This window comes from Andrena cerasifolii, chromosome 3, assembly GCF_050908995.1.
Source record: "Andrena cerasifolii isolate SP2316 chromosome 3, iyAndCera1_principal, whole genome shotgun sequence".
Lineage (NCBI taxonomy): Eukaryota > Metazoa > Arthropoda > Insecta > Hymenoptera > Andrenidae > Andrena > Andrena cerasifolii.
In genome coordinates, this window is record NC_135120.1 from 18,475,831 (window position 1) to 18,496,849 (window position 21,019).

A 21,019-nucleotide genomic window follows, 5' to 3' on the forward strand; every position below is an offset into this window, starting at 1 on the left:
GAACAAAGTCGAGGCGGGAAGGAGAGACAGAGAAGCTGGGAAAAGCGTAGGGGCGGAAAGGAAAAAGAGGCAAAGGAAGCGAAGGGAAGGTGGAGTTGGAAGGTTTCTTCCTTTTCAAGCCTCCGCGTAGTCGACGATAGCAGAACGTAGGCGCGTGTGGCAAAGTGAAACGAAGAGAGGGCGACGCGGCGCGGCGCGGGCGGGTGCGAGAGCAGGGTAGAAGAGAGTGGAGCAGAATGGAACGGAATGGAGCAGAATGGAGCAGAATGGAGCAGAATGGAGGAGAACGGTGAGCACGAGATGCGTAGGTACACGTACACGGTAGCTGGCGTCTATATTTTATATCCGGTACACGAGAAATGTCGCTAGGGCGCAGACTCGAGGCAATCGGGGTCGGTCGGCTCGCCAGTTACTTTTCGCGATCCACCGTGGCCGCTCTGCCGCGGCGCAGGTACACAGGTCGAACGGTCGGTCAGTCGGAGTCAGTCAGTCTGACGACGGAAAGGGAAAAGGGTGAACGCTGCGCACGCGAGGATCCCGATCACGGACGGATGGTAGAGTCGCAGCGGAGCCACGCAACACGCAGGAGAATATAAACGAGGAAGAGGGTGGATTCGGAGGACGCGCGAGCCACGAGGCAGGACAAGGCGGGACGAGGCTCTGCCAGCCAGTAGGACAGGGATAGAGTAACCGACAGGCTTACCGATTCTACCTGGGGGCTGCATCTGCCGCGCAAAAGCACAGCTTGCGCACTGTTACGCCGCGTTACCGAGCTACTTGCGCCAGCCACCGAACTCTGTGCCCGCTCGGTCATCCCTGCCAGTCGAGAGCTATCGTGCCAAGTGTTTACGTCGTCGCGCGGGCAAATACGCACGCTTCTGCTCTTCCCGCTACCGTTGTTTGCCGCGTTCTTCGCCCCGTTTATCGCCCTACGTGCTTCCTTTTCGTTTCCCTCCGTCGCGCTCGCCCCGTTTCTCGCACCCTCGTTCCCTTTCTTCGTTGCTCGGTCAGATCAGCTGGCGCGTCGCTCCTTGGTTGGAGAAAGGACGTCTTGCTTGCCGCGTTGCGTGTAACGTGCTTCCCGTGGATTCTCGTAGCCTGGTGAATAGCCGTCGTCGTCGTGGTCACACGTGATCCTGTGTCGATCGTGATTGCACCCCTCGTTCAAGAGGACGCGTTCGTTCTGTGATCTGGTGCCCGGCAAGAAACGGGACTTCCTCGCGACACGCGCGAAGGCCGAACAGGAGACGAGGCGAGGATTTGATAAAGCATCCGCGTCAGAGAATGTGCCAGTGTTATGACAACTGTTACGGTTGCACTCTGATTGAGCTCGCGCTTAAGTGACGTTCGAAGGTGTACGCGTCCCTTCGAGATCGAGCCGCGTGGCGTTGGTCGACGCGCTCGCAGGATCTCAGCCCACTTAGTGTTCGGTGTAAATGTCACTGTCGTCCTGTGGCAACGAGTGAGATCGCGCAGATCCGCGGACGGTGCCGTTCGCTCGTGCTTTTGGTGGACTAACGTGCGGCAAAGTGACTTCCGCAAAGTGCAACGGGGACAACACCATACAGCCTCGCGACGTGATCGTCAGCATCAATGACAAACGGAACCAGAGCATCGAACTGAGGTGAGCGTCCCCGTAATGCCGACGGAGAAATGTTATTGTCCGCCGGTTCCTTCTTCGATTGGCTCCTCTGGACTCGATCGATTCGTTCGATTCGAAACTGTGCTACCCGGGCTTGTGCGAGGGATTTAATTAGAGAGAGCGGTCCCGCGCAGCCACATTAATCGCAGGAAATTTGGCAGAATGAAATTATGATCGACTGGAGCGAAAGGGTCTCTCGAGTTGTACGCTCGAGGAGAAATAGTATCGCAATTGTTTGGCACCACTGCATTTGTCGGGTAGAGCATCCTTTGACGACGGCTCGTGATTAATCCATTCTGTCCGTGTTTTGTTCCTGGTAAAGGCACTGCCAACGGTGAGCGTTTCGTTTAATTAAACAATTGATTCTACCAGCATTTCCAGAAAATCGATGCTGGAGTTCGCCTTGAATTTCGCAACCATTACTTCGAATTTATATAAACAATACTTGCGTAAATCTCCGCACGTAATGCGTCTCCTAACCCGTCTTTTATCTGTATTTCAAACATCGCAATAATGTATCACGGATGGCTGAACCCTTAATGCCTCGAAAACAGGAAGCAGTACCTCCTCTTCTAATGATCATTAAACTATTTCATAAATCGCCCCAAGAATTCTCTCCCACAACTGCTGCGACGTATTCCATGCTAGCGCTCCACTGTTTTCCATCCTCCCTTCCGGACAAACGCGAAATTTAATAACTGAATTTATCCTCTCTACGCGCGTAAATATGCCCTCGAATTACAGACATTTCTTTTCCGGCAATAATTTCGGGAGCCTCGGTGGCTAATGCTTTTGTTACGCGTGCTTTATGCAGCTTTATGGGTCGTAGGCATGTTTTTGTTAAACCGAGCAATGTTGGTGGCACAATAGTCGTTAAATATAATAGGTGGTTAAATCGGTGACCTGCGCGCGCTTCGATCCCCCGGCCGATTAAATTAGCTACAGTAGATTTTCAAAGCGGCTGGACGGTTTTGTAGTTACATATACATGTTGCTAATGATATAGGTACAAATGATCCCACTTAGGCAACATCGTGGAAACCGCGAGTTATTCGAACAGCGCGGTTTGCTTTTATTACAGTATACGAGTCTAATTTCCATGGCGCCACTTCATTTCGCGGGGGTGATAAGTCACGCACCGGTTTTAATGTGCGTTAATATTGAATTATAACGTATGTTGCGTTCATTTTTAGGAAGAGATAACCGAGGTAATGAAACATCACGCGATAAGGGGAGTTTGGTTATTTTGTCTGACGGGTGAACTAATCCACTACTGGAGCGTATAACTTAATAGCGATGGTACCTACGAGCTAATAGTAGTTATTAAGTACAAATGAATAGAACCGCGAATACATTTAATTCGCAGCGAACTAAATGTAACTGAATCGCAAAATGGAACGTTGAATAGCGAATGAAACGCTTGGCCGACCTACACACCCCTATTGTACTCCAGGGTTAACCTTGTTTTCGCCGACGACGGCTAAATGAAGACGGAAGTTGTTTAATTCCTTGTCAAAATTCGTCCATCTGTCGAGACCAGTCGTGCGCATCTTCGCAACGACAGAGTTTTATTCGTCAAAGTATATTCTTGCTATTTTTTGCATCGATGGCTTTGATACTGCAATGACACTTTATGCATTAACATTCCGCTGAAGATGGGCGAAACATTTGTTTGTCGTAATATCGCGTGAACAATCGCATTACTCACTCAGTTGGGCCAGTAATTCCTTAAATAAACCCCGCTAATTGAATAGTTACCGAACTCTTTACAGGACCCGAGTTTCATCATCGACGTTATTTACAGTTTTATCAAAAGCTACGGAATCTCTGGGCCGTTGGCACGATTATTCCTCTCGGGAGAAGATTAAATATACAAATGTAATAGAAATTAACTATGCTCGGGATACTTGAAGTTCCCGGCGTTCCTCCTCGATATTTCCATAATTGAGGGGAAAATGCAAGCCGTGCTATTTTATATCAAGAGCGAATCACGGGTATCCGAGGGAAGCTGAACATTCCGTTTTAAGTGTTTAATAAATTTGAAAATTGAATTTCATTCGTTTCTCTAGAGCCTTTGATACTCATGACCCTTCGCCGTTTATCGTTACATTTCACTCCTAATTATGAATACCCACCGCGCCTATCGAAGCGCAGAGAATCGCTCGATAAATTCAGAGATCTTATCTTCGGGACACCCATAGTGTACATTGTAGAATCTTGCTACTAGCAACACTCGAACTCCTCGTTTCTACTATTGACTAAAAAAGAACCCCGAGACAATTGTTCCTGGCACTTTATTTTCACTTTGTGCAGCGTGGTAATTAAAAATACCCGTCGGTTCCATTTAAGTGGATGGTCTCGAAAGCAATACTTTGCTGCTACTGGAAACTTTCAATACCCCCGCGATAGTTCTTGGCATTCTACTCTCGCCTTTATCGTCCCAGTAATTAAAAATACCTATCGACTCCATTTAAGAAAGAAAAAAAAATGGCTCCATGGTCTCGAAAGGGAAACATTTCCCCAGTATCTGCAGCTTTCAATACTCGTAACCGTGCTCTCTCTCTTTACCTCCACATTTTGCGCCGTAGGGAGTGAAAATAGCTACCGATTTCGTTTTAAAAAAGAGGGAAAAGGAATAGCTCCCATGTGTGTCTTCAATTCCCTGTAAAGTAGAACCTCCAAACACCTGCAGTCGTCGCGCAATATCACGGGACAGAAGAACGTATTCGCAGGCGCGAGGTTCCAAGACGAATGACTGGAACAATCGTCATCGATCGCTCTGACGATTTATCGCGCGCCTCGCCGACGAGTCGAGCGAGCAACGTTATTTCCTCGTCGGGGATGCGCCCGTGCACCCTAACGAGCCCCTGGTTCTCGATCAAGCCCGCAACTCTCAAGGCGGTTGCACCGCGCGACTCAATTCCGTTGTCATTTCACGTGGCCATACAAACGTCCGCGAGGCATCCCCGTGCCGTGTATACACCCCGAATGCGTGGGCGTGCATGCACCACAAAGTAGAGTCCTATGCAAATATCCTGAAAGCATAGCTGGGACGCTGGCGGAGTTTTAACGCGCTACTTAACCGCGCGTTACGTGCGCCGACAGATCGATTTACCTACACTTCTTCCTCGTCTTGCCTCGCCGCCATCCCCTCGCTGTCCACGAAATTTCATTGTTGCAACCTGCTTCGGTGGCGATCGCGGAGAACTCGAATTCTTTGGGGGTGAATCTCTGCTCGCGTGGGGGGTTTACAATGTGGGAGCGATGGTTGAGGCATTTCGAGTATAAAGGATTTAATTATATATTTTGTGGGATTGTATTGCTCGAGCGCTTAAATTCTTTTACATTATCCTGTTGGTAATATTGTTATAATTACGAGTCACTTGAAGAGGGTATAGATTGAAGTGCTTTTGATTTACGGTGAATACAGAGTTCCACTGTAATCACTGTATACACTTCGATAATGGCGAGAATGTATTGCATAGTACCTACGTGGTGAGTACCGGGAATATCAGAGGAAAATTCATCGGAAAAGAAAAGTGATTACCGCGGGGTGGCACTAGGTCAAGTATAACTTGAAGTGGAACGCGAAAGCGGTTGTTACGCTGAGGTGGGATTTCTTTCTCTGGAATTAGTGATCTCTTCTGAGCGAGCAAGTCTCGCGTATTCCGCGATAACCCCGCGGAACGTTCGGTTTCATTTCAAATGAAATGAAAATCTTTGTTTCGACACTCCAATGTTTTATTTTCCGGTATTGAAATGAAAAGTCCTCTGGCACGATCGTTATAGCGGCGCGAGTAAAGGTTTATTCTGCTGCTAGGCAAACTTTTCCTCTTCCTTTCGCAAACTTCCGTACATATTGAAGGACTAATATATTATAGAATTTCGGCAGATTACACTGTTTCTACTTAAAGCTCTTAAAATCCTCTTGCTATATTAACCCCTTAACGCTCAAATTTTTTTAACGGGCACCGTCCATAAATGCACAATTTCTTTGTCAATAATTTATATAGGGTAGACCGGGGGCGGTAGTAACACTTTGCCTTTGGAATACGATTACGCAAAAACTTTTTTTTTAATGGAAATGTTACTTACTTATCTGACATTATTTGAGCCACAACAGTTTCGCTGTATGTCAAGTAATATTCCGGTTATTAATACAAAATGAGAAGCGAAGAAAGTGTTACAACCGTCCCTGACCCCGGGTCGGTTGTAACACTGCATGGAGTTACAATTTGTATAAGATAGCACTACTTCGACGCACAAATATTAACGGCTAAATTAAACAATCCGCCAAGCAGCGAACGAATAAACTACATGCCCGTGACTATCACGGACGTGAGCGTTAAGAGGTTAATTTCGAATTCCAAGATTTTCAACTCTTTCGATAATGAATAAATGATTAAGGATAGCCGTGTACGTATCAGATGATGCACTAATTACTTTAGTCGAATTTCCTTCAACTTTTTCGCGCGACCGATTGGCAGAAAATAGTGGCCAGCAGTGTACTAACGAACATTAATTTAATACCGAGATTTACTTGGACAGCAAGTGTTTTTCGATCGAGGATAGTTTGTATCGTGGAGTAGTAGATTCCAGGTGCTTGGGCCGCAGACGATGTAGCACTTCATTCGACTTCCAGCAGCGGCCCATCTCGTCGGGCCATCTCCGCTATTCAATACCCATTAATTTTAATGGATGTTGGCGGTTAGTTTAACACGTTTCATATTCGCCGGCACAATGGACGGCTGGGTACCCAGAACAATTTCGCGACGCTGAACGTTAAACACCTGAGATGCGGGTACGATTGACGGGGTGAGGGAGGCACCCACCCTTAACGCAAATGACCGCGACACATTGTGTGCAGCAACTTTACGACCGTCACGGAAGTGCTTTTTACGCGCTCGCCTCCTCTACGGCAAGTTTTACATCCGGTTCGCATTACGAATTTCAATTGCCGGCGGACCCCTCTTTCTTTACCCTCCATCTTTGCAGGTTAAAATTCAGCCAAGGGACGCCGGTATCGATTTTCCAACGACGAAGGTGAATTTTATTCAAACGCACCCTCGAAGGTCGCGTTAAAATCAGCCACCGGGGCGATCGAGTTGGCGAATTTTTTTGAGACAGGGGTACACACAATTACTGGTCTCAAAGCGTTTCGGGCCGCGGGAGATTATTATCTTTACGTGTCGGGGGTTCTTCCGCGAGCAGCATCATCCGGGAAGCAAGGGGCTGATCACAAATGGCAGTCACGGAAATGGTATTCCTACTTTCTTTGAAGCTCGCTTCCCTTCTGCGTGTTATTAGGTATATATCCAGAGGCTCGCAGATTCGTTCCTGCAGAATTATTCTCCGTATTGGAATTAGAGAACTGCTATGGCTCTCTGCCACTGTGCGCAAGGGTTGAAAGGACCCTTGAACGCCCTTTACGCCCAGCCGCATCTTATTTTCTGCTCACATTCTGCAGTAATATCGAGGCAGGACACAGGGCGCGAATAATTAGAACGAACAAATGATCGTACCGCCTTTTTGCGCGCGTACCGCCCCTCTATCTGTCTCGGTTGTAACCCAGCCGCCCTTTCCTGCGACCAGCGCGGCCGGGTATCCAATACCCATTAATTTTAATGATGAACGCGGTCAGTTTAACACGTCCTGGACTCATTGTAGCAAGCTCGTGAGCAATAAATCATACGCCCTTGTCACTGAAAAGTGCATGACTCAGATAAGTGTGCGGGCGTTATTTGTTACACCCCGGCTGCCTATCCAGTTGCCTCCCTTCTTTGCCTCCGGTGTACCTATGCGCACCGACGCGCGCACACAGCCGTGCACGTTATGCATTACAGTTAGGGAACACGATATCGTTTCGAAGCGCGATCAGAATACCGGCCGGTTATCTAGCCTGCCAATAGAGATAACGTTTGAAAGAGTTCCACGAACCAATTCCTTTTTTCCCCCTTTCTTCCGTCCGCGCCTCCCCTGCTCGATCGTTTTTGATACCCTCGGAGAAGAAAACATCGCGATAACAAGGTCGATTCTCAGGCTTGCGACCGGGCCGGGCCTTTTAAATTCCCATCAATCCGCGCGGTTGTTTTAACGCTCGCAGGATTCCTACGGGCCCGTGATAAAGTTTAGAGTCGAGGGGGATGCGAAACGGTCGCGGAGATGAAAGTGAAGTCGTTTTAGGATTAAACGCCCGTGAGCACCGATCTCGGTTCGCTCGATCGTCTTGGGCGATATCGCGCCGCTATAATTGAGGGTATTTCGTCGAAACGATTCCAACTCGACTGGGATTAATTGTACGGGGGCATGATTTCCTCATTAGGCGGGGAATATATACGGTTCCGCCGATGGAAATTCGAAATCGGGTACACATCGGAGCGTGCAAATGTCAAGCCGTCAGTTACGGCCTGGGTAGCGCGCCGCTGGTACATCGGTACACGTGTATTTGTCTGTGTACGTATACAAGTTGTTAAAATCAAACGCACGCGTCAGAATTGACGTTTCCTCGCGCAACGAAATCTGTTTAGTTTAGCTAGTTGCTGCGGATCGTTAAAGTTCCCTGGAATTGTATTAATCCCGCGGAAATGGCAGTAGTTTGCCGGAATATCGCCACCGCCGCTCTACAACCCTCCTCTCTAGAATATCTGGCGTTCATTGATCATCAGGGAGTCTGCGGAGATTTTCATAAGCACTGCTACACGCGTGTACACCGAGCGTAATGACGTTGATCCATTTATGCCGTTAAGCACGTGAACGGGGCAAGAATTCTTCTTGAGAACCTTGCGAGGGACAAGAGGCCGGCTTTTAAGCCGAGTAAATTGTGCGGCGCATAAAATGTTCCCGTTTCTAGGAAGAAGAGAAAATACGGGGGGAAAATAGGGAAATAAGAGGGAAAACGTTAATATCGCTAATATCCTTGCTTATCGATTTCGGTGGCCGTGGTCGTGGGACTCGTGGGCCGCGTTACGCACGCTAGGCAACGATGAACACGCGATAAACTGTACACATCGCGAAAATATATTTTCTGCTTAAGTACTGAAATTACGCTAATTGCTACGGACAGCCAGATTACAACTGTCCAATTATATAAAAACAGCCAGCGTATTTTTTTCTCTCCTCCGTGCACCCTCGCGGCACCGTTAACGCGACGTTCACGTGTTCCTCGCGGACGGACCTGAATTCTCCTCCTGATATTTCGATCTAAGCGCTGCGTGGGTGGCAGGACCCTACAGGTCACGCGTCATCTGATTCTTGTATGACCGACGAGCGTATACACACCACCAGCCGTCTCGCTTTAGCGTTCTGATAAAATTTCGTTCCCGAAAGCTTCGTTCTCGGAGAAAACTTTCTTATCAATATGTACGGCGTTAAAGTAAGCCAGCTGCATTGTTGCAAAGATGCCCGCGAAGCACCCACGGGCTTGGTATCTCTCGGATCGCGACACCGGCGTTTCGCGTGCTCGCGTGTATCGATCCACCCCCGCGAATATTACCGAACAGATTCACCGCGGAAGCTTTATCGGCACGCAAGTTTATCGCTCATCGTTCACCCGATCGATGGAGAAGAAAAAAAAAAGAGCGCCACGCGAAACGACCGCGGTTATCGCGTAACGTTTTCGCGACGGGGGCGCGCTCGGCGAATGTAGCCGTTGTTTCGTGTTCCGATGCTGTCATCGGAATTTCCCGCGATGCTCGACCAAGGTGATGCTCCTATTTCCTCGTACGTCTCTCGGTGGTGACTCGTATGACACGGTGCAACGGCGCGGGCATAACTCTCGGTATGTAGGCCACCAGAGGCGGAGGTTCCGACATCCTGCAGGATAAATCACCGTGCGCGAGCACGCGCGCGATAAGCCCGCCAGGTTCCGCATCGCCCGTAAAAGTTGAACAGTTTTCCACTCATTTTCAACTCCTTGTCCCGCTGCGCCCCGAACTGGATACTTGGAATTACTTTATCGCCGTGCAGCTGGCAGGCGGGGATTCTTCGACGCACCGTCCAAGTTACGCAACGGAAGCTCAGGAATTCCGTCCCTTTTTTGGGGCCACGGATCGATCCGCCCGGAGTCATCGACGGGAAGGATAAAGGTGTTCCTTCGGGGGTCGGCTGAAGGAAATTCCTCCGCTCCTCGGTTTTCAATCCGGCCGGTCGTAATGAGCGTTATCGATCGCGGGGCGATGAGTTCGAAGGGAAATTCGAAATGGAGAGGCGCATTTTGGAGGATACGGCTGAAAGAATGTTGACCTAAAAGGGGATATAATTGAGGATGAGCTATCGGACGTTCTCGGCGGCCCCATTGACGGGCCATAATTTCGCTTCATTTCGGCAAAACAGCATCCCGCTCGCACGAGAGATGCATACGGAATTTACGCGTGGATTACGTAATAGTTTCGGCTGTCACTTGCATATCAATTGGACGCGTATCGACTCGCACCATTGGTTAAATATTAATGGACGAAAATGCTCCCATCGCGGTAACGCATACGGAATAACGTTCCCCGAATATCTCACGGATATTTGGCGCGCGTTTTAACCTGCAAACCTTTGTTTTTGCGCGTGCACGTCCTACCGAAAGGATAATTGATATTCATGTGTGCGCCGCGATTAAGTAGAAGTTTCGATAATAATTTAACACGAGATTAAACGTATAAGTGATTTATTTCGGTTTAGCGCTAAGTAGTCATCTGTGTATATTGCCGCGGCCTCTACACCCAGAGCCGTTACCAGTTTATTCAGCGAAATCAGCACACCGCTATATCGCATTGATTAGTATACTCGGCGTGTAATCGTGGTTGTTAATTATCGGTTAGCTGTCGATTTTGTTGTATAAATTGCGTTGATTGAACGTAGTCGTGGCAAATGTGTTTGTTACGGGCGGAATTGAATTTAGACGAAATTAAAGCGCGAGCTAATCGGTGATATTGATAGGAGACCGCTGTCGCTCCACTCCAAACAATTTTTGCTTCCCTGACAAGCAAGGCTCGGCCTTGCGCGCGATGACTTTCGTTTCTACACCACCATCCAATTCCCAGTCATTAAATTTTTAAACTCTAGCAGCTGGATGCTCTAATTACGTTGCGCGGTGAACATAGAAACGGGAGGAATTTGTCTCTACGTCCTGTCGAAGCTCCTGCCCCGTCACGAATTCAGTACGATCCTTGGAAATATTGATTACATCGTTATGCCCGCTTGGAAGAACTTTTCAGGCATAGACATAAGCCAGATATTTTTCAGAGACTTTCATATTCCCCACGCGCGTTTACCTTCGCCCCTTAAAGTGCACCATCAAACGTCTACTTCGCGATTCTTTGTTGCCCTTAACGATCCTCTGTTTTGGAATTTTTCCATGCTCGTTGCATATGTATGAAGACATTATGTGGAGGGCGCGTTTAATATCACATACTCGCGGGGTCTGCATAATTTATAGATGATTTTCAAGTCGGGCGAAATGGGTCATGATATAAAATAGCTTTCGTGACAAATTCAGCTTTCCCAAAGAATCCGTTCCGGTACGGTCGGCCGTGACCTAACGTGGGCTCCGCGCGGGGTAATCGACAAATTGAGGATCAGTGTAAAAGTATGGAAACTACGTTGGAGATTGCAGTTTGAATTAATGGCCGCCATCCGGGAAGACCATAATATCGTTATCGAGGTGGCGAGCGATCGTAACGAAGAATTGTAAGAGCAAACTTTGTCATTTCTGACGTTCGTCGATCCGTCCCCGTGTCTCATCCACATCGGCACATCGCTCCGATATTGCTAGAGCCAATCCAATTACTCTCCAATTAAGTTCCGTTCATTGATTCGATCATCTTGCTTCGTTGTAAGCGTATTGTTGACCGTACGTGAAGCGACTCCGTGCTCCTTATAGATTTTTATTTACGATACGCCCCCTCGGTCCCGCAGACGTTCTATGAAATTAAATAGTTCAGAAAAGAGGTCAATACGCGATAAAAACAGACGAATACTGGGCGTCAGACTTTAACCCGAGCTCCGATAATTAAACATAGGTAATTATCCCTCGTTTCAGCTTGCACGGACCATTGGTAAGTATACAGTCGAGTAATTAGAATCAACTTTCACTCTCATCTTTACCCTCCACCGTTACTCTTACTCTCATCTTAGCGTTCTTCTCGCCCCTCACGACACTATCCACTACATCACTTACCGGCTAGGGGAGAGCGGGGACAAACGTAACGGCGTCATGAAAGTAACACGCCTTCTCCCCACTTTCACAATCATTTCCAAAACGTTTGCTTTACACAGTTACATGTGAATAGTGTCTCTTTTATTGTACTGAGTGACGCTGAGCAGTAACACAAATTGTATACTGTGGGCAAGCTAGAATTGTTATTTAGATCATTCAGGTAAGTTTCTTTTATTTTGGTGACCTTCATTACGTACATATGTCACAATTTTAATTCGGATTAGGTGAAATTTAATACCTATCATTCAACTAAATACACAATACCAAAGAAATGTTCGAAGCTGGTTATGCTTTCCACCTTTCGTTATTTAAAATTTATTTGTTTTTATCGTTACTTAAAATATGTTTATTTTAATGTTTCTTTCTATGGTTTTTTATAATAAAAAATCCTCTTTGCGTTGGATGAACTGTTTCTGCTTAATTCTCCTGAAAATAGTTAGTGTTAGTTTCGTCCCCACGGTATGTTACTTTCGTCCTACCCCTGCAGGACAAAAGTAACAATGACAGTCACTGCGGAAAACTGCCATAACTGTTCAACTAATTATCACGTAAGGCTAAATCTGGGCTCAAATGATAGACCAAGAAACATAGTATCTTATGGCATAATTTTCATTTTTATATCTATAAAAGATAATTGTAGGCTAGGCCAAATGTAAAAAGTGTTACTTATGTCCCCGCTCTCCCCTACGATAGCCGAGTATTCAAAACACCCCTATGTCTCAGTATTCAGAAAAGAGCCCTCCCCCCATATATACAGTACCAAAATACCCAATTGACCCAATTAATCTCCCTAAGCTTCTTAGATCCTATTCCGATCGGTCCAATGAAAAATGACTTCCCGCCAATAAGTGGATGACGATCAGGAGAAGGAGTGATTCGGTAGTAAGCGGTGGACGAAACCCAGCACGAAAGCCCGGAATCGTAGAAACAGGAATCGCATTAACGTTGCCACGATAAGATGCCTGGCGAGCGGACTTCGCAGGAGGCTTGCTCTCGTTATTCGAGTCACACACGGTAAGATAACGCTTTTCCCCTTTCGGAGAGGAGCGACGTGTCCCCCTTTCCTTGGCTTCCTGTCCACCGGGACCTCGTAAACCCGCTCTCGTAACAATCCGTAGCCTGCCCACTTTCATACTCTGCACGCCGCCCTCCGCCATTTCCCTTCCCCTGGGCCGTTCTCTTGGTTCGACGCGGACTTCCGTGTCGTTTCCTGCTCGCCCCTCTGCATCTGACCCCGAACTCCGCTCGAGAATGTCTAAGATGAATAGCGTAGATGGCCGTGGCCAGGCACGCGAGTCAGGCTCCGCGCGGGAAAAAGTCGGGCTTGGCCAAGAAGTTTGCGAATACGCCACGCGGATGCACTCTTTCGTCCGCCAGGTAAGGGCCGCCCCAGCGCGGAGAACTCCACGCACGTGCAAGCCGAGGAGGCGCGAATGCGTGAAGTCAGAATTCGCGAAACTTGGTCGCTTTTAGTCTCGTCAGTCGGGAAATTGCATCCTTTGAAGCTCGCGTGCAACGCTGCCAAGAAAAAGTTTTGCGAAATGAGTGGGCGACCGGCCTGATGCGGTGTCCGGGTCTCGTTTGCGCAACATCGTTTCCCCGATTTCCAGCTGACTCTCGCGAAATTCCCTTCTCTCGTGGAAGCTCGCATCTTTTCCTCCGGAGCACAAATTTCAAAGGCTGCTCCGTCTTCCGGCAGTTTCGCGCAAATTGCACGCGAGCTGATGGCCTGAAACGCCCGCCCCGGGAAAGGGGTGGTTCAACTTAACTTTAATTGGATTTGATATTTTGTAAAATAATGTAACCTCCGAGCCTCGGGGAGTCACGATACGTCCGCTTTAGACGGGGGACGGCTGACCACGCGATCGAACGCTATTCTCGCGGGGCTGATTAATAATTTCAGGCGGCCGCGGCGGTGAACGCGAATATAACGTTCGAATAATTACGGAGATGCTTATAGGTGCATATTTCAGCGATGAACAAACGTCAAAATGCACCGCTGGGCAAACGCCAAAGCGGCAATGGGCAAGGATATATACGGTGACGGCGTGGTGCTGGTGGGGTGGAGAGAGGGAAACTATACGTTCCGCATAACGCTGGGTCCATTTTCCATTATATTCCGATGAAATATAAACCGTGCCGTAAATAACAATCCTTTATATCGAACGGTGCACACCGCACACAACGGCGCTGCTCTTTCCCCTCCGTCCGCCCCTCTGGTTACGTTAGTACGATCAAAAGATACGCATGAACCGTCCCGCGATGCATTAGGCGAACTGAAAATACATGACGTCGTGTTTCGGCCCATTAACATTAGAACGCGCCGCCGCTGTTCAATGAATTACCACCGCGTTATTCCCGCTGTAATGAAAGCGAAGCTCAGCGATTGGATGTTACAGCGTCCCCGGATAATCGTTCTGGTTGCGCGCGTATTACCGTCCCCTGGAAAGGATACCTCTAAAACATTGTGTATCGTCGAGTTCACTACTTTCCTGCCGCATAGACTTCGACGGTAAGCCCCAGCAGCGCTAGAACGTCACGAATCGCGGCCTCAGAGAGTAATGGGCAAACACATTTATCCCTCTATCATCGCATTATCGGTATTATTCCATTACATCCGCTAGTACATTATCTGTATCGATTACATTCATTATTCAGTTTATTACCAAAACATTCCGGTTCCAAGAATGCTCATTACGCCACCCACCCTTCAACACACGACAGATACTTTGCCGAATGGTACCGTAAACTGGGGAAACATTGGCATGTTTTTGGAACATTTTGCTATACAATATAAAAAGTAACATTTTTACATTTGCTTTAACTCTTCGTGGTCACACGGGGTGTATTGTGCCCCAAGAATAATTTTCGAGTTAAAATGTCGTGTCTTTACGACTTCCAAAGGGGATTTATTGCAAGAAAACAAATTTAAACAAATTAAAAAGTCGTTTTTTTTCCACAACCGTGGAAAATCACTCGTTTTCAACTACAAATTTTATCATATCAAAATTTACATTTCTAGAGAAAGACTATTTGGCCGTGATTGTATAAGTATTACAAACGTACAATTATCACTGAAAAGTTAAAAGATTCAAAAATACGAAAATGGTAGCTGTAAATTGATAACGGTAAAACAGTTATTGGCCCCATATCCATTAGCCGTATTGAAACGGTAATTTTTAAAAAAGATTCAACATTTACATAATTATAGTACAATTCAATAAAAAGAAGAAGTACTATTATGTATGTTACATTGTATAGTTATATTTCAAGTTTCTTGTGATTTGAATTTTAATTGGTGTATTCAAGCACCTCTAATTATTTTAGGCACTGCGCTTTCGCGATTCAGGATTTACAGGGGAAAGGCGCATAATAAATAATTTTAATAAGTGGAATTACGAGTAGGCAAGTCAGTATTTGGGACCCGTGATGTCTAATTGGCTTCTGAATTTCTTAGGAGCGTGGGTCGATTGTGTGCGCGACACCGCTACCAGCCAGCCCTGGAGGCGTCAATCGCTATGGACCTTATTAAAGAGCAATATCGGCACACATAGAGCACCGGCGAACCAGTGACGTTCGCTGGGAGAAATGATTCGAAGGTTCTCGAGGATATCGAGAACGTTGACTCTGGTATCCGTAAATACGCCGGGTTAGGCAAAGCTTGCGCTTGCAAATTGAGTTGCGGGCCGCTACCCTAGTTTAAACGTTAGGTTCGCATCGTCAACACGCGCCGTCCCCGCGGACATCTTCTGATAAACGAAGTTTCGAGTTATGGCGTATGGCTCTTAAGTTAAGTTACCGTACCATATGATTCTATCAGGGCTGAAGCACAAGAGCGCCGGGCTACTCGCGTGATGTCGAAAATTCTAGTTTCCTGCATTCGCGTGCACCGCCGCGGCGGCCGCCTATGCCCGCAGGAATTATGCAGGGATGAATTTATCGTTACGCGGTTATCGCGCGCCAAATTTATATTTAAATTGAATCGTGGATTCCGGATGACTGGCAACGTATTAAAGACGGCTAACGATTTCGTTGCAACCAACGCTGGCGGGCCTTGGAATCTGTACTTTCGTGCAATATTATCATCCAAGCGTGGAATTACAGCGCACGGTCGATCGGTGGTGAAATACGTTAAACTGTCCCGGGCACCAATGTGAAGGAAAGAATTCTAGGCAGTTTAGGTTAACAATTTTTATTAAAAACCTCGTGGATCGAATTAAACCGCATATGATTCAAATATTATGTTTCTGGTCTTGGGTGCAGGAGTTCCGAGATGATATTAAGAAATTAAAGCGAAGTTTGTTCCTTTGTTGCTTCACATATGTAGGTATTTGGATAATACTAACTACAGCAGTGGTGAGGAACCTTTGCTCCGAAGTGGGCCACAAGTGGAAACCTGCTACTCTATGCGGGCCGCAATATTAAATACATAAATACCTATATTAATCAAAGAATTTTTAATTTACGAAGCATTGATTATGTAGAAAACGAATTATCTCAAATGACGCGTTTTGATCTTTGTTTTAGGTAGTGATCCTCTGGGGAGTGATCGGTAAAACCGCAGCCATTTTGGAGCAAAACCTCCAAAATAGGAAATAACATAACCTAAACGTTTATCTATCTCTTTCTATCAGTACTTCTCTCTCTTTCTGTCACTATTTCTGTCTCTTTCTATCAGTGTTTCTCTCTCTTTCTGTCACTATTTCTGTCTCGTTCTATCAGTATTTCTGTCTCTTTCTTTTTTTTACAATTTTTTGCTCTCTCTACTTCAGGATTAGACCCCAATTGCGTCGACCAATAGAAAACGCGGAACAGATTTTCCGGTCACTACCTAGAGGATCACTAGTTTTAGGTGAGTGTGAACGCCCCCGCGCGGAGATTCTTGAAACTACCCGCGATTAGTGACGACGCAGACATACCGTAAGTCCAATAGACCGTGTTTTGACACGTATTTTCCAGTTAAATTGAAGGAATTACATGAAATGCAATATCGAGACTGGTCGAAAAGTAGCTTCGCAAAAATTCTGTAAACGTTCGTGTACATTTCACTGCGATTAATAATCTTTGCCGGCATTTACACGGGGGCAATTATACTCCGCGCCGATTGAAATAACATTTGAACACGAGTTCGCGTGTCTAATTTCCCCCGTAGCGCGTTTATTCAAAGTTAACCGGTTAAGATCCTACGCAAACACGAGGCACGTCCGCGGGTCAAAGTCATGCAACAATTTATTATCATATTGTCGCCGCCGTTACGTTCACTCCCGCCGCTTTCCATTCGCGAGTTTATTCTCCGGATATTCCGGCGCGTCAATTGAAACGGAGCACCCCGCGGATCGAAATCGCGTTATTCCGTATTTGGGGCGCAGTGTTGACGGCCAATCTGTTAATTAATTGCAAACCATGGCGAGGGCGTAACATTTTTTTGCCAGCCTGCGAGAGAATTTCCGATGCGCTCGGAAGTGTGCATTCGGGGGCAGAGCGTGGGAACCGTATTTCCCATTCGACGAAGAAAAATGTGCACGCCCGCGGAAGCGGGGAAGCAGATTTGCATAATTACGAAACGACGGTGGATCAATCACCGTCGCTATTTTTCACGGATGGTCGGTTGGCGAGAGCTGGTATTGGGGCTTGCGCGGGGGTCGCAATGAATTTACTTTTTTTTTCGGGGGGAATCAACACACTCAGTCTCCTGACCTCTATACGGATCAGTACGGTTTAAAGTCGTCCCTTTTCTGACCCGTATGCAAAATCATCTGGAAGAGAGGTCGACGAATGCGGAGCCATGTCTGCAGATATAATCAATTTGATCCAGATCCACCGAAAATGCTATTATCGATTTCAACCTAGAATTGTATTTCTCGAATTAGTTTTTTTAGAATTAACTTTCTAGAATTAATTTCGGCAAAAGTCATTCTAAGATAGTCTCGTTTGGATACTCATTTAAAATCTTCGCAATAGGGGTTTCTATTTAAAATATATTGCAGGCATTCTGTATTCGCCTATTAATGATAACGATAAAGTCGCTTTATAATACTTATATGAAAGTACAACGATGTATAATGTTCAGGAAAGGAATGTTTGTTGCTTGAAGGTGCGAGGTTCTCTAAACCCGTCTTTGCACCCTCTCCTCTTCCGTTGCATATCCTTTTACTTGTATTTTCGCATCGTGTTCTTTGACGAAAGCTTGCTTGACGATGTTTCCTCGATGAATTATTATTTAAATAAATCTCCACCGCGCGTCGACTGGCTAGGGTTTCCTAGCCGTGTTGAACGAATTCAAACGCAACACACACATCCGTCGTAATAAGTCGCAGGGGGAGTTAATATCGCAGTGCGTTTAGGACATGGCGGGGCGAACTATATCAAAGGGAGTCAGATTTATCGGGGTTCACACGCGACCACCGCCAACAACTCGACCTTTTTGTCCCGGAAATTTCACCACCGGCCAATGAGCACTTGTACCAGCGTCCCGCTTTATCTCCGAATCTCCATCGGCCGCAAAATAAACTGCAACACGGTATTAAGTTGAGTAAAGCTTCCTAAGTATTTATTCTCATCTGGATATTTTCTTCCTCTTTCACGATCGATTAAATGGAAACTTTAAACTCAATCTCCTCAGTCGATCATAATCTCTCACACCTCACACAATCATCGGAGAATGTAGAACTAGAAATGCTAAAATTACACTCGTGTCCGTATTTGGGTAAGTTAATATTGACTTAAATGTTGTGACGAATGTTCTTGAAATAACTGGTCAAATTCTGCGATAGTGAGTGTTTTCTGCATAACTTCAATGTAGATATTCTAAAGGAAACAATGAGCCTTTCAATGCACCACAGGGGTTGCAGGTGACAGGTTACGCTTGGAAGCCTCAAACAGCTTATCAAACGTTGTTCCAAGAAGTAACTTCTTAGCAGACACGCGTATTCTTGTTTCCATTCCTTTCTCTCTTGGAAATTCGTTTCCCCTGTCGGCTCCGTATAAAGAATTTGCCGCTCTCGACGTCCCTCGGCACTTGTGTTTACTTTGCGTGGCGGAAATGTTGTCGTCAAAGTGCCAGCAGCGGTGGCCAGGGGGTTCTGTCCAGCCTGGCATAACTAGAGCACACACACGTCCCATCGGACTTAGGCGGATACTTCGCCGCGTATAAAACCCGTGAGAACGCGAGCACACCCGTTTCGCGAGTGGCAGGGCATCCCGGTTGCCTGGCCGTGGCGCCGCGCCCGCTCCAGAAACCGAGGGGCACGCGGCAGCTCTGAGAGCTCGGCTGAGCTCTCTGCTTCTTCAGCGCCGGGTAGTCGCTTCATTTAGACGCTGGATTTGACTTGATCTGTCTCGAGTTAACTTTCCGCGAGAGAGGGATTATATACCATCCCGGGTGACTGTTCGGCCCCGGCAGCCGAGCAGCTTGCTGCTCATCCGGGCGAGATAGAACTTTCGGTGTAAGGTTTACTCTCGGATATCCAAGAAAGTTGATTTCGCCGGAGTTAATGGAGAGAGTTCGCGACTTGTCTGCCACGTTTTTTTCACCACCCCATCCGCTCAACGCGCTGAAATGCCTAAAACCGTAGTCGGAGCCTTCCTTCTTTCCTCCGGGATCAAATAGCGAGCACTAGTCCCGAGTCGGAGGCTGTTTCATAAAGGAGACCGCAGCACAATGGGAGCTTGATCAGTTGGAGATGATCAGGGGCCAGGTGAAATCGGCTGGTACGTATCGGCGAGTTTTGGTTTTGAGTAAACGAGCAGAAAGTTCCAGGTGGTGGGTGGAGGACCGCTTCTCGCCGCGAGGAACGCCGGTCGCCCAGCGCTTGGGAGTTTCGATAATCAGGCAACTGGATAATCGAATTCCGATTAAGGTGGTTGTTTTTTCTTGTTCGGCAAGAAAACGAGAAGAAGGATGGTACTCGGGAATATTTCCAGGAATATTGTTAAATAGGTATTGCGGGGAATCGGAAGACTCCTACTTGTTCAGGCATGGCTAGATTTCTAGAGGAGCATCATGGGATCAATTACAGTTTAGCATACTACAATAGCTGGTATCGCAATATATTACATTTCAATATTTTCAATACCGCGAAACGGTGTGTAGGCGTGCGGGGTATTTATTTTAAACGAAGAGCACTTTGGGATACTCTCGATAATGAATAAAACACGTTTGACAAATGAGCGTCAATGATTCCACTGTTTCTCCTGCTCGATGCTGCATGAGGCTGATAAATATCACCGATGCCAAATCACGGGGAACTATCCGTTCATTAAGTACCGGAATACATTTTCACAAATTTTGCATACGATAAATAAATTTCCGCCCGTTCTCAGGCACCCTCTTAATTTATTCCCGTTTTAATTACTTTCAACATGTTACAAAAATATTTAATTTGAACCGGCCATGAAATTTACTGTCACGTGGACTATCCGCTCCACACCGTTTTTCCAAGCGTTTTAAATATCCGATCCCACGATATTCAAATTGCGATTAATATCTCGGGCAGAATGAATCCGATAATTTGCCGTTGCCCCCGAAAGCAATTAATAATGCCTCCACTCCCGCCGCTAATGCCGAGCATCTTTGTTTTCCCCGTCGTTGCGAGGCAATCTCTGCTACTTTCTGATTCATCGTCCCGATTTCCGACTCGCGGATTCGTTTAAAAACTTTCCCCTTATCGGCCGGCAAACACCGCGATCCTCCTCCGTCGGCCGGGGCGCGCGAGATGAAGCTTAGCTTCGCTTGGAAATTAAATGCGAAAGATAACCGAAGTATATTACAAATAGCAGCGATGCAAGTAACGCGGGAGCAGGGTACGGGTTAAGGGTTCGTGAAATATGCTTCGCGATGAGTCATTGCCGCCGTAGCGAACGCGCGTGTAAAGAGCGGCCCGCGGGACGTATTTTTCATACCCTCTATGTTATTCAAAAAACTTTTGCGACAGAATGAGTTCATAGAATACTGCCGGGCGTTCTCTCGCTGCTGGCGAGGCGCGTTTACGCGCGTCACACGGCCACGCGATAATGATAATGGTGTGCGGCGCGGGCAAAGTGGAACAGGTTAATCATGGCCGGACTCGTGGCGTCCGCACAAAGGACAAAGTCGATTCAAAGGAGCCTCGAAAGCTGTCTAATGTTTAGCGAAACATTTGCAGTTGAGGTCGGAAGAAGATTTCCACTTATTTC

General features: G+C 46.9%; 1 protein-coding gene across 4 annotated transcripts in view; it reads left to right on the top strand.

The window, feature by feature from the left end:
- Positions 1 to 440: 440 nt before the first annotated feature.
- The window catches only part of Ten-a (Teneurin-a transmembrane protein), a 593,712-nt gene continuing 573,133 nt past the window's right edge, over positions 441 to 21,019 (top strand). For all 4 annotated transcript variants that reach the window (XM_076809436.1, XM_076809438.1, XM_076809439.1 and 1 more), the window contains exon 1: positions 441 to 1,624. The gene's annotated coding sequence lies outside the window, so the exon portion shown is untranslated. The remainder of the gene's footprint in view (positions 1,625 to 21,019) is intronic.